Below are 12,159 nucleotides of genomic sequence, written 5' to 3'. Positions count from 1 at the left end.
TTAATGGTTAAAGTACTGTATTCGTTAGGGTTCTCTAGAGAAATAGAATGAACAGGGAACACTCGCAAATACAAAATTTATAAAAGTGTCTCACATGACTGCAGGAACGCAAAGTCCAAATCTGCAGGGCAGGCTGTGAAGCCAACGATTCCGAGGGAGGGTCTGGACGAACTCCACAGGAGAGGCTCACCAGCCGAAACAGGAAGACCCTGTCTCTTCTGAATCCTCCTTAAAAGGCTTCCAGTGATCAGATTAAGCATCATTCATTGCAGAAGACACTCCCCTTTGGCTGATTACAAATGGAATCAGCTGTGGATGCAGCTGACATGCTCATGATTTAATTCTATGAAATGTCCTCATCAAAACAGACAGGCCAGCACTTGCCCAACCAGACAAACAGGTCCCACAACTTGGCCAAGTTGACACATGAACCTGACCATGTGTTGTGTATGTACCTGTACATACAAGTAACATGCGAGTTTACTGTGATCAGAAGTAAGGAATTAGCCTTTCCAGTTATTCCTGCTGTGTAACAAACCATTTACATCTTAGCAGCTTAAAACAATACCACCCACTTATTATTCTCAAGGATCCGCAATTTGGGCAGGGATTTGTGGGGCAGCTCATCTTGGGGTGAGTGGAAGATTCACTTTACTCACGTGGTTGGCAGGTAGGTGCTGGTCACCTGGGGGGAATGTGTCTGTGACACCCTGCCCTGGTCCCATGGTGAGCAAACATCAGCCAGCAGAGTCCTGAACCATCATCTTGGAAGTGTCGTGGTCCCCACTGTCAGGAAGGGAGAACGAGAAGGGCTTCGCACCAAAGGAGATGGACAACAAAATGCCGCCACGATTCTAAACCAGGTGCTTTAGGGACAGTGGGGATCACAGAGGGTCAGACGCAGTCACTTGTCCATGCTAACTGTGCTGTTTGAAAGGATGTATGCCCCTTAGAAAAGCCATGGTTTAATCAAAATCCCATTTCATAAACGTGGAATAATCCCTATTCAATACTGTATGTTTGAAACTGTTATCAGATCATCTCCCTGGATGATGTGATTTAATCAAGAGTGGTTATTAAGCTGGACTAGATGACAACATGTCTTCACCCATTTGGATGGGTCTTGAGAAGTTTCTGGAGTCCTATAAAAGAGGAAACATGTTGGAGAATGAAGGAGATTCAGAGAGAACAGAGAATGCTGCAGCACCAGAGTCCATCAGCCAGTGTTTTGGAGATGAAGAAGGAAGACGCCTCCCAGGGACCTTCATGAAACAGGAAACCAGGAGAGAAAGCTAGCAGATGATGTCATGCTCACCATGTGCCCTTCCAGCTGAGGGCAAAAAACCATGACTGTGTTCGCCATATGCCTTCTCGGATGAGAGAGACCCTGAACTTAATCGGCCTTCTTGAACCAAGGTATCCTTCCCTGGATGCCTTTGATTGGACATTTCTAATGATTTGCTTTAATTGGGACATTATCTCAGCCTTAGAACTGTAAACTAGTAACTTATTAAATTCCTCTTTTTAAAAGCCATTCCATTTCTGGTATATTGCAATCAGGCAGCTAGCAAACTAGAACACTAATTTCTTCATTGTGAGAGCTGCATAGTGGTTACCAAGGAGAATGTTCCAGCACTTGGGTCTTTGTGTTTAAGTTTTGTTTAAAGCGGGGCATACCCAATCACACAGTACCGAGGACAAGACTTAAAATTTTCCTTAGAGGCATTGGTCCTTGTAGATAGATGCAGAAGAAAAATGTGACTAAGTGTGGACTTAAAGAATCAGAAACAACTCTAAAGCATTTAAAGAGAGGCCAGCACAACATATCACCCATCTACATCAAAACAATCTGACTGCTTAGTAGTGCACTTTCCAGGTTCACCAGTGGACTTGAGAGCTTTATGGCAGAAACCTCTCCCCTCGTGGGGGCTGGGGACCAGGGGACAGGGGACCAGGGGACAGGAGCATCAGGCCGAGTGGGGAACCACAAAGGCAGTAAATTCAGAGGGGCTGTGCGTGTGACAGACAGAGGTGGTTCCCTAAAGCTCTGATCACAGAGAAACAAGTGCAGTGGTGGCCTTTCGATGCCACATGCCACCCTTTATTTCTGTGGTTCATGGTAACAAAGGAAAAATGAAATCTTGGCTGGGCAATGGTGGCTCAGTGGCAAAATTCCTGTCTGCAACACCAGAAATTCAAGTTCGATTCCTGGAGCCTGCTCACACCAAAAAAAGAAAAAATGAAATCTCCCTTCTTTTATTATTATTTTCTTAACAGGGCTTTCTCTTTTGCAACCAGAGGAGCACCTAGCCATGAGTACACCGGCAGGAGCTGAACCATCCCCTGCTGTTGCTGGGCTTTTGCCTTTTCCCAACATCCTTATGGCAGCCACCGAGGCTGAGACAGGCACATCCTTCCCTCTGCACGTGCTCCCCAGCGCACTGGCTCTGTGGCTTGCAGCCACTTTATCATTAAGATAAATGCAAGAGCAAGAGCTTCCACAGCATCTCTCACCAACTTGACATTTCATTTGTTTAATATTCCTTGTGGAAACAGAGGGATGCTGGGCCGGAAAAGTACGAGTCAGCCTGGCGGGGATATGTTAATCTGCTTTCCTTGATCACCCTCCTTGATGCTTGCACTTTGAGTTCACACACCCCATATCAGTGCTGCCCCAGCCTTAAGCCACATGCTGCTTTCAAGTCCTGCTTCCCTGAGACCCTGGGTACCTGCTGTGATTTGCCTGCACTGTGGGGGGTACAAACCCCTGGGCTGTGAGCCACTCCAGAGCAGTGGCGGTCAGTAAGTGCTCCAGGGATGACCCCTAAAGGAAGGAGCCATCTGTTGCACACACAGGTGCCACTTTTCAGGCGGATGTGGGGGAACGATGACTGAGGCATGCACGCCTCACTGCTGCTTTGGATCACTGTGTGTTTTCTAGAAATGCAAAGCACCGTCCTGCTGTGTCTATGACACATCTCAATGTTTAGAAAGGGACCTTCATGAGGCAAAGCCACAAGGAGGGAGCAGGAACCTCCTTGCTGGGGGAGGGCTGCAGCAGAGCTGACGCCATCGATTCTCAAGGGGTGTCACCAGAACTGGACACCAAAGAGAGTAAACTTTAATTTTAATAGTTTTCAAAAATGATAAATTTCATTAGGCTAATTCATATTACTAACTTTAACAAGTACATTTTAATACATTTTTTAAAAGAGAAATCTTCAAATGACAAGACACTGGTCTAGTGAGAGTTGGATAGACCTGTCATGTGTGAATCCCGGATTTGGGATGACCAGATTAACCACTTAGAGCACCTCTAACCCATCTGGAAGGGGGCAAGTCAAAGACGGACACCCACAGGCTTAGGCATCTAGGTCGCTAGCTCCTGTTCCCTGCAATAGCACTGCCTCAGGGGTCACTTAGAGACTAGAGGAAATGACCCCTGTGTCTCCAGGGGGTCGGTGCCAACTGCTTTCCAGTGCCCACCCTGCCTCCACTCTGGGGCCTCCAACCTCCCAATGGTCCCATACCCCGCTCATGAGTTCCCAGGATGGGAACTAGTCCTGTGGACGTGACCTTTACCCTGTCAGAAACAATGCAAAGGGGGCTTGCTGGAGAAAATGAGTGTCCATTCTGTTCCATGGGAGCACAACACACGACTTGTTATTTTCTGCTCAACATGAATGAAGGTCGATACCTAGGAGGTATCAGCAGCTTTCTTGGGGCCATGAGGAAAGGGGCTGCCTGGAAATGGAGCTGGAGGGTATTGAGGAACCCAGCCCTGGCCACATCATTCGTGCCCTGGAGCAAGCCATACCTGACCTACAACGCACTGCTCAGTTGAATGAACTGGTAAAATCCCTTCTTCCACACAACTGCCAACAGGAGGCTCTCTGCTGCTGGCAATATAGAACATGCTGACCCATCCTGGAAGGCTAGCACAGGGCAGGGACTCAGTGCTGCCCTCACCATAGTGACTCTGAGAGGCGTGCATAGCCCTGCTCGCCTTGGGGAGGGGATGCTGGGTGACAGGCTGGTTCCTGCCTCAAGGCTTAGCGGTGCAGAGAAGACATTGCCATGGCCAAGACCCTTCCACCAAGCAAGGCGGAGTCTCAGAATGCTGCTCTTAGGATGAAAATGCCAGTGCCAGGAGGACATATGCTTCTTAAAAGAGGTGACATGACCCAGACCTTCCTTGAAAGAGGTGCCCAGTCTAGACCTGCAGAAATGAGGGGTTCTTATGGGTCCACCTTAGCATTTCCTCCCAGTGGAGTCAGAGCCTGGCCTCCCCGCATCTCACACACAAGGAAAATTATTACCTCCACTTGCAAGTTAACTGTCCCTAAAGGTGACTGCTTTTCTGACTCCCCAACTCTCCCCCCTTGTCCTAGCAGAAGGAAGCCCAGGGCTCCCTATCTTGCTGGAAGTGAGCTTCTCAGCCCAAGTAGAGCCAGCTCCCACCCCGAAACAGTGCTGACCCATTCTAGCTGAACCAAGTGAAATTCTCAAACCATTTCTCTGGGAGAGAAGGACTTGCATTCTTTTCTAGTGAGGCTGCCTGAGCTGTGGCTGGATGATAGTTGGCCTGCTGTCCCCAGGGTCCCTTTTCCTACTTCCTCTCACCATCCAGGCAGACAAGACTCAGGCTATCTCAGAGGAAACCTAACATGGGCACCTCCTGGCTTTGTTTTCCGAGATCCCTAGGCCAAGGAAGAGGACAGAGGTAAAGAGATGAGGTGGATGCAGGAGCAGGGTGGAGGGGTTCCTCCAGAGTGAAGAGACCATCTGCTAGGCAGGAGAGAGAGGACTTTGGACCCAAAGTAGAGAGGACTCAGGCTCTGATGCCCCAAGGAGGAGGCTCCCCTAGAGAATGGCTGTGGGACCCCTCCTGGGGGATGGTAGCACCTGAGTTCCTGGCCTCCTCAAGCATGGCAGGGAGGGACACCCACCTGCCAGACATTGTGGGCCACCACCATGAGGGGGTCAGTGCCCAGAGGTCTTCCAGTGCTTGAGTCCTTGAAACCATCCTGGTGCAGCAGTGAGGAAAGGGTGCCCCTGACACCAGAAGTGGAGTTTTCCACAGTCCAGGGAGATGGGGCTTAACATCAAAATGAAGGTGATTTAGAAAAAATGAAGAAATGCAAGATTTTTGTGCAACCATTTCTGTGGACTGATGTTCACGCCCTTTCCATCCTCTTCCTTTGCCTCCATCCTTCATTCTCAAGGGCGGTGCAACCAAAGCAGACTCTGAGCTGCCATTGTCGTTCTGAGAGCCAGGCTCCCTGGCCAGGCACACAGGTCCCCTCGATCTTGCAATATCCCCACTACTCATGAAGCCCAAAGTCATTCCCAAGTAATATCCTCAGGATGCCTACAGTCTGCCATTTCCCTCAGCATCATCCCTGGAGACGCCCTTGTGCTCATCCGGGACCTTCTGGTCACAAGGACAACCATCTTTGCCACCGTCCCTGGAATCCTGGCGCCCTCAGAGCCAGCCTCGGGACTGGTTGTCAGAGGCGAACCCGTGCTATGCATGTTCAGTTGGTCTTGCTCCCTATGGCCAAGAGCATGGGTTCTTTAGTGGCATCATCGCCTCATCCTCCCCGAGTGGAAATCATCAGCACCTCTAAGGGAAAGGCTCCTCCACTCCAGTTCAGGAAAGGCCACTACTTCAGAGGCCATCCTGCCCGGGGTGGAAGCTGCCCTCCATGTCAGCATGTCGGAAAGGGAAATGGACAGAGGTGTGACTTTGAGGTGTTTGTTAGTCACGTCCTATGTCCTGTGAGCACATGTCCCACATGCGTGGGGCCCAAGGCAGCTGTGCAGCCCTTGGGAGGGACACAGAGATAAGAAAGGAAGAGACTCCGTCCACCACCCTGCCCGGGCCGACCGTCCTGCCAGGGGTCACAGAAGAGGCGTGGCTCAGGCGCAGGGAGCCCCCAGATCTTCATGGGGCCATGTCCTGTCCACTTGCATGTCCCCTCCTTCCCCAGCAGATGACATTGGCATTGATGGGAGCCACGAAGAATCGGCTGGAAATTGAGAGGTACAGCAGCAAAGCCAAGAGGCGGACTGGGGGGTTGCCAGAGCTGACCAGGCCTGGGGACAGATCTTGAGCCTCCCTAAGGGATGGGAGAGAAAAGGGAAAAAGAATAATTGACACTTGTGCACAACCCAAAGAGAAAAGCGCCGAGTCGTAAGGCAGAGAAAGCTGTGGAAACTAAGGCCTAAAGGAAGGCAAAGCCGCCTGGCCGGGCCCAGCGCCCAGCTCACCTGGGGGCTCGTATCCCCTATACCTCAGGCAAGCCAGGTCCCTGGTGGCCAGACCCTCCACGCCAGGGCCTCATCTCCCCAGGGCCTGCGCAGGCACTGGCCATGTCTACCCTGGTGAGCCTGACATGAAATGAATGAGCCAATCCCGGACAACCCACCTCCCTGTCTGCCTTGCGTCTCCCACTGTGTGTTCAGAACCAGTGAAGCAGTTTAACTTGACTTGAAGTCCCACTTGTGGGCCTGGAGACATTTAATAAAAATGATTGGCACATTACACAGTTAAACACATCCCCCCAAGTGCATCCTCAGATTTAGCTAAAGAAAACTGCCCCATCACAGAATTCATCACATGAATAATTCACCACTTGTCCAAAAAGGAGTGCAGTCACTGAAAAGCAGGTTTTGTGATGGAGGCATGCAACAATAGTCTCTCTTCTGTCCTCTTCCAAAACCCCCCAAGCACCTGCTCCCACTTAACAATTCCAAGAACCCAGAGGTTCCCAGCCCTGGCTTCACATTAGCCTCCCCTCCTGATACTGGAAACTCCAAAGTCCAGATCGCACCCCAGATCCACTGAAGCCATCTCGGGAGGGCAGCCCAGGCTGCTGGTGTTTCTTAAAGCTCCCCAAGTGATCTCAGGGAGCTGCCAAGCCTGAACTGCTAATTCAAATGCACTCAATTTCTTAAATATGACTCCATGTTTAAGAAATCACCAAAGGAACAAACTGCAAAAGAAAACATAGCTAAACTGGAGTTCATGAAAATTTAAAACTTTTGGACATCAGAGGATGCTACCAAGAAGGAGGTGGCCAACGATGAATGGCATTCACTGCTCCTTTCTTCTCCTGATGCTCAGGAAAAGCAGAACTGCACCCAGGAGGGGCTCCTGAGCACCAGGCAGAGAGCCATACATGGGGGCGGGGGTGTTCCCTGGAAAGGAGGAGTCAAGGGTGGGGTTCTCCACTGGAGGGGAGGGGGCATGGGGCTCCACAGGAGGTGAGGGATCAGGGGAAGTGGCTGTTCACTGGAGACAGCCAAGCCCAGAGCAGCCTCTGCTGCTGGGGGCTCCTGCAGACGCTACCCAGAGTACTAGAAATTGCCATTAAGGACACCCAAGAGAACCAAAGAAGGCTCAAAGCCATGCTTTCTCAAGTTGAGCAGGGGAGAGTCTCAAAATTAAGAAGATTCTATTCTCTCCCTTTCTTCATCAGAGTCCCATGGAGCGGAGCAGCGAGAAAGGAGGTTCAGCCCCCAGCGAGGCTCACAAGGAAGCTCACAGTCTCAGGATTGAAGTGACCCAGCAATAAGCCAGAAAGTGCTGTGGGCTCCAGGCCACTCCATCCTGGGGGACGTCAGGCTCAGGGCAAAACTAAGGAGGCAGTGACAGCGAGAAAGCAACCAAGACCCCCAAAAGGGTTTTCATTCAAAGTTAAGTGGTCACTGGATCAATCTAGTTTTATTTTTATTATGAACGGATTTTACCTAACTTTGATAAAGCTAAATGGATATCTGAGATTTTCAAAATGCACAAAAGAGATAAATCCCAGTCCATGGTATGTCCCTGCAATGTGCTTCTGAGAAACATCACAAAGTAGGATTTTTTCTCTCTTCCTTCCTCCTTTCCATTCATTTATTGAGCCATGTGCTGAGGACACAGCAGGAAACAAAATGGACAAAAGTCTTGTTCTCATGGGGCTTACATCCTGGTCTATTAGAAACCAGCAATGAAGAAAATGTCTTCATTGTGCTCAGAGCCACGGGGACAGGGGCACAGCAGCTACTGCAGACTGGACGGCTGGGAATGCCGCTCCACGTGCGCAGAGTTTGCTCTGAGACATGAAGGACAGGAGACAGACCCAGGACAGATGTATCAGGCAGAGGCAGGAACAAGTGCCAGTGGGAATCCCCGGCCCTGGCGCAGGGCGAGGCCGCTCACAAAGTGCTCATTATTTCCAAGCAGCTGGCCAAGTCCTGCAGGGAAGCAGGGGAGAAAGGCTGAGATACAGGGCCTGGCCTGAAGGAACGTGCATGCCATCTGGGACAGAAAAGTCGCAGGCGATCTTTGAGGTCTGGGTTTGGACCAAGCTCTGGTTCCATCTGAGGGCTTGGGTGGCTTCACCCCTGCGCCAGGAGCCGGAACCAGTGTTCCCGTTTCACGGCGGAAAATATTGCATCCCAGCTGGCAGCCACTCGCCTATCCACAACACCCTGAGCCAGGTTCAAGGGAGACTGTCAGAGAAGGCAAATGTGCTAAGTGGCCCTGAGGAGCAGAGAGGCAGCAGGGAAGAAAAGCGCAGGGAGCCCGTGGGGCAGATGACTTGGTATCACAGAATGTGGGACATCAAGGCCAGGGAGGCACCTCCCTGCTTGCTCGGACGCTGGTGCCTGCAACACTGAGAACCTCCCTGTGAGATTGGCAGTGCCCAGAGAAAGCTGAGTCCGTGGGCACCTGATAGGAAAGGGAGCCAACCTTCAGGTGACTCCACCCTCAGCTTTCGAGGACTCCCAGCTGAGACCCACACCTTGTGCCCTTTCCAAATTCCTAACCAAGGGAATTCATAAGCATAGTAATGTGGCCGCTCCTTTCCCAAGTGTGGGGTGGTTTGTTACTCAGCAGTACTAACTGAATACCAAGAATGTGGAAAAAGACAAAAAGTAAAGAGAAGCTTTACTGAAGCTCTATAATAACTTCAAAGAGCAATGCTGTACTTGAAGGCCCTGTCCCTGGATTTGGAATGTCAAGGGAATGTGTCAGAAACAGCTTCATGCCCTCTTCAGGGACAAAGTTCAAGGCTGTGACGTTCTCAAAGGTGCTATTACCACTGGGCACTGGAGCCAGAAGCACCACAGGAACTCCCAGTTCCTTCTCACCTGGTGCACTTTCTGGCAGAGTACACTGCCCCCATAGAAAACCCTATAAATATAAAGCAAATGTACTAGGAATATTGATGACACATGGAGAAATGTCCCGTACAAAGTACATATGGAACATAAAAACTTTGGCTCAACTACATCATAAATTTAACATACTTCATATGAATATACTAACCATGATAAACAGCAAACATGTACAAATATATCTTCTCTTGCTTCTTTGAATTTTAAAGGCTTTCCAGGATATGCACAGGGTTACTAGCATCTCTTTGAAAACTTGTTGATGGAAGTATGAGTAGATCCCTTCTTTACCTGGGGTGGGTTTCCCGTAAGCAAGAGAAGCACACAGACAGCAGTGTTCTGCTTCTTTTTTCAAATTAATTTTCTCTTTGCCTCTCTCTTCCCACTTTCCTTCTCCAGTATCTTCAGAGGAGTCTTAAAGCAAGTAAACAAACAAACATATGCAGAGAGAAGTTTGCAAAGGTCACCTCCTTGCTCCCCACCTTGAGCAATCACTGATTCCAAGCTCCGGTGGAGTTCAGCTAAGAAAATCAACAAATGAGCTGCCAAAGGTGTTGAGGACTGAAACTGACTTCTGTGCCTGATTCTGCTGAACACGCAAAGCAATATTTTGAATGGTTTTTTAAAAACAAAGGATCAGGTAAGCAAGAGTGCACCTTGTGGCGGCTGCAGGAACTGCGAGCACCCCAGGATCATAGACTATAAGGCAGAGTCTCACTAGTTGCATATTCTATCTTTGCAATTCACCTACTCCTTGAAGTGTGTTTGTAACCCTGGAGGCAACACTCACAGAATGTTCATGAGTGCTCACCCCCAAGCACATTCCCAGCTGAGGTTGAACCAGGTACTAATCTGCCTTCTTGTTTCAGCTCTCACACTATAACCAGTCCTTTGGACATGTATTTAGTGTCACATTTTTTGCATTTTTTATGCTTTTTGTTAGTGATTTTACAGTTTAACATGACCTCCCAGCCAAGTACTGAAATCCTGTCTAGTGTTCCTAACCACAAGAAGACTGAGATGTGCCTTATTTTGGAGAAAATTCATGTTTTAGATAAGCTTTGTTCAGGCACGAGTTAAATACAGTGCTGTTGCCTGTGTGTTCAATGTTAACAGAATACAAATATATATTAGATTAAGTGTCTTTAAGCAGAAACACACGCAAAACAAGGTTATATATTGATCAGTTGATAAAAATGTTGTGACCAGAGGCTCTCAGGAACCTAGCCCTGCACTCGCCGTAGGAAGGCTTAGTCTTCACTAAATCAGCGTTCCCAGCAGCTTCACTGGGAATGACTACCACTGATAATGAGAATCAACTGTACTTCTTAGAGACCCAATAGACGCCATCATCTGTACACTTTATACACCCAAATTTGACATTCATGTCAGTCACATGTTTAAAAAGAAAGTGTGAGAAAAACAGCCATGTAAACAGGGCAGCCAATTTCACCAAAAAAAAAAAAAATCTGCTCTAGAATTTCCCACCCTAAGGAACACCTGAGCCATAAATGCTATGATTCCTTTAGTCAGACTCGGCTTCTCTGCACTTTTCCTGGTGAGGCTGTGGTGCTGATAATATTTATAGATAAATCATTTGGGAGCACCATGGCCCATAATTTCCACCAGTGGCCTCTTCTGGTGGTTGGCTGGAGAACTGTGGAGTCCCAGAGCTGGAGAAAGCCCTAGCCAAGCCAGCCTGGGGAGTCTGGGTGCTGGTCTCACACAAGGCTGACACTGGGCCACAAGCACCAATGTGGGAGCCCATGAGCAGACAAGACCTTGTGAGTGATTTGGGGCATTTAATAGCTGACTTTGGCTTTGTGCATGGACTCCAGTGTTAACCCTAGGTAAGGGGTGGCTGTTGCTACCCTGCCGTAACTTGGTTTAACACTACTTTAGAGATGAGAGCAAAGAGGTTTCTAAACATTGCTCACACAAAACCCCTTGCTATGGTTCATGGGCTATTCTTTTTTTTTCATTTCTTCTAGACCTCTTCCCCTTCTTTGGGGGAGCTCAAACAGTAAAGCAGGAACAATGGCCAAGATACAGTGTGACCATGGCCAGGACAGAGCAGCAGTTCAGCCTCTTCTGCCCCCTCCACACTTTCAGAGATGCCACACCAGGTCACCCAAGCCCATCTTACATGAATGCAAACACCATCTGCACAAAAGGCCAGGTGTCCACAGGATAGCCCACCACATGAGACAGAGTTTATTCCCACGTGTTGTGGTACATTCCTCTGTTTTGGAAATCCATGATCATTAAAAGAGGGGGTTCTCAGAAAAGAGTCCTGACATAGGGACTTAAAAGGAGTCATTCTCATCCCTCAACCACATCTGGCCTTAAAAGATTTAATAGAAGATGGACCTTAAGGAAGTAACTATGGAAATAGAAGAATTCAGGCAATATCATTAAAGAATGCTTTGAAAAACATGGTAGTAATTGGAGCTGAAGGGATACAGACTGTACAACGGGACTGGATATAAAAACTCAGAAATGGACAGCACAATACTACCCAATTGTAATGCAATTATGTTAAAACACTGAATGAAGCTGCATGTGAGGTATAGGTTTTTTGTTTTTTTTTTCTTTCTATTAATGTTTTAATTCTTATTCTGTTGTCTTTTTATTTCTTTTTCTAAATCGATGCAAATGTACTAAGAAATGATGGATATGCAACTCTGTGATGTTATTAAGAATTACTGATGGTACACGTAGAATGGAATGATTTCTAATTGTTTTGTTAATTCTTTTTTTAATTAATAAAAAAAAAAATCAAAAGAAAAACATGGTAGAGTGTTAGTCAGGGTTCTCCAGAGAAACAACTGACAGGAACTTTAAACATTAAGATAATGCTCACACAACTGCGGGAGATCAGCAAGTCCAAATTCCATAAGGCAGGCCACTGGAAACTCAATGAAGATGATGTAGAAACCCCTACAGAAGTCAGAAGTTGGGAACACCAATGAAGATAAAGTTGTATTCCCC

The 12,159-nt window shown here is 48.3% G+C and overlaps 1 long non-coding RNA gene across 2 annotated transcripts in view; it reads right to left on the bottom strand.

The window, feature by feature from the left end:
* Window positions 1–639: 639 nt before the first annotated feature.
* The window catches only part of LOC143684030 (uncharacterized), a 53,889-nt gene continuing 42,369 nt past the window's right edge, over window positions 640–12,159 (bottom strand). Inside the window, exon 3 of one of the 2 annotated variants that reach the window (XR_013175796.1) lies at window positions 640–786. This is a non-coding gene — a long non-coding RNA (uncharacterized LOC143684030). Of the gene's footprint in view, window positions 787–5,963; window positions 6,123–12,159 lie in introns of those variants that run through there. The other variant, XR_013175795.1, reaches the window with a different exon arrangement.

Source organism: Tamandua tetradactyla, chromosome 1 (assembly GCF_023851605.1).
Source record: "Tamandua tetradactyla isolate mTamTet1 chromosome 1, mTamTet1.pri, whole genome shotgun sequence".
In the NCBI taxonomy this organism is placed as follows: Eukaryota; Metazoa; Chordata; class Mammalia; order Pilosa; family Myrmecophagidae; genus Tamandua; species Tamandua tetradactyla.
The sequence above is the reverse complement of the archived record's forward strand: the minus strand, read 5'-3'. Positions and strand labels throughout refer to the sequence as shown.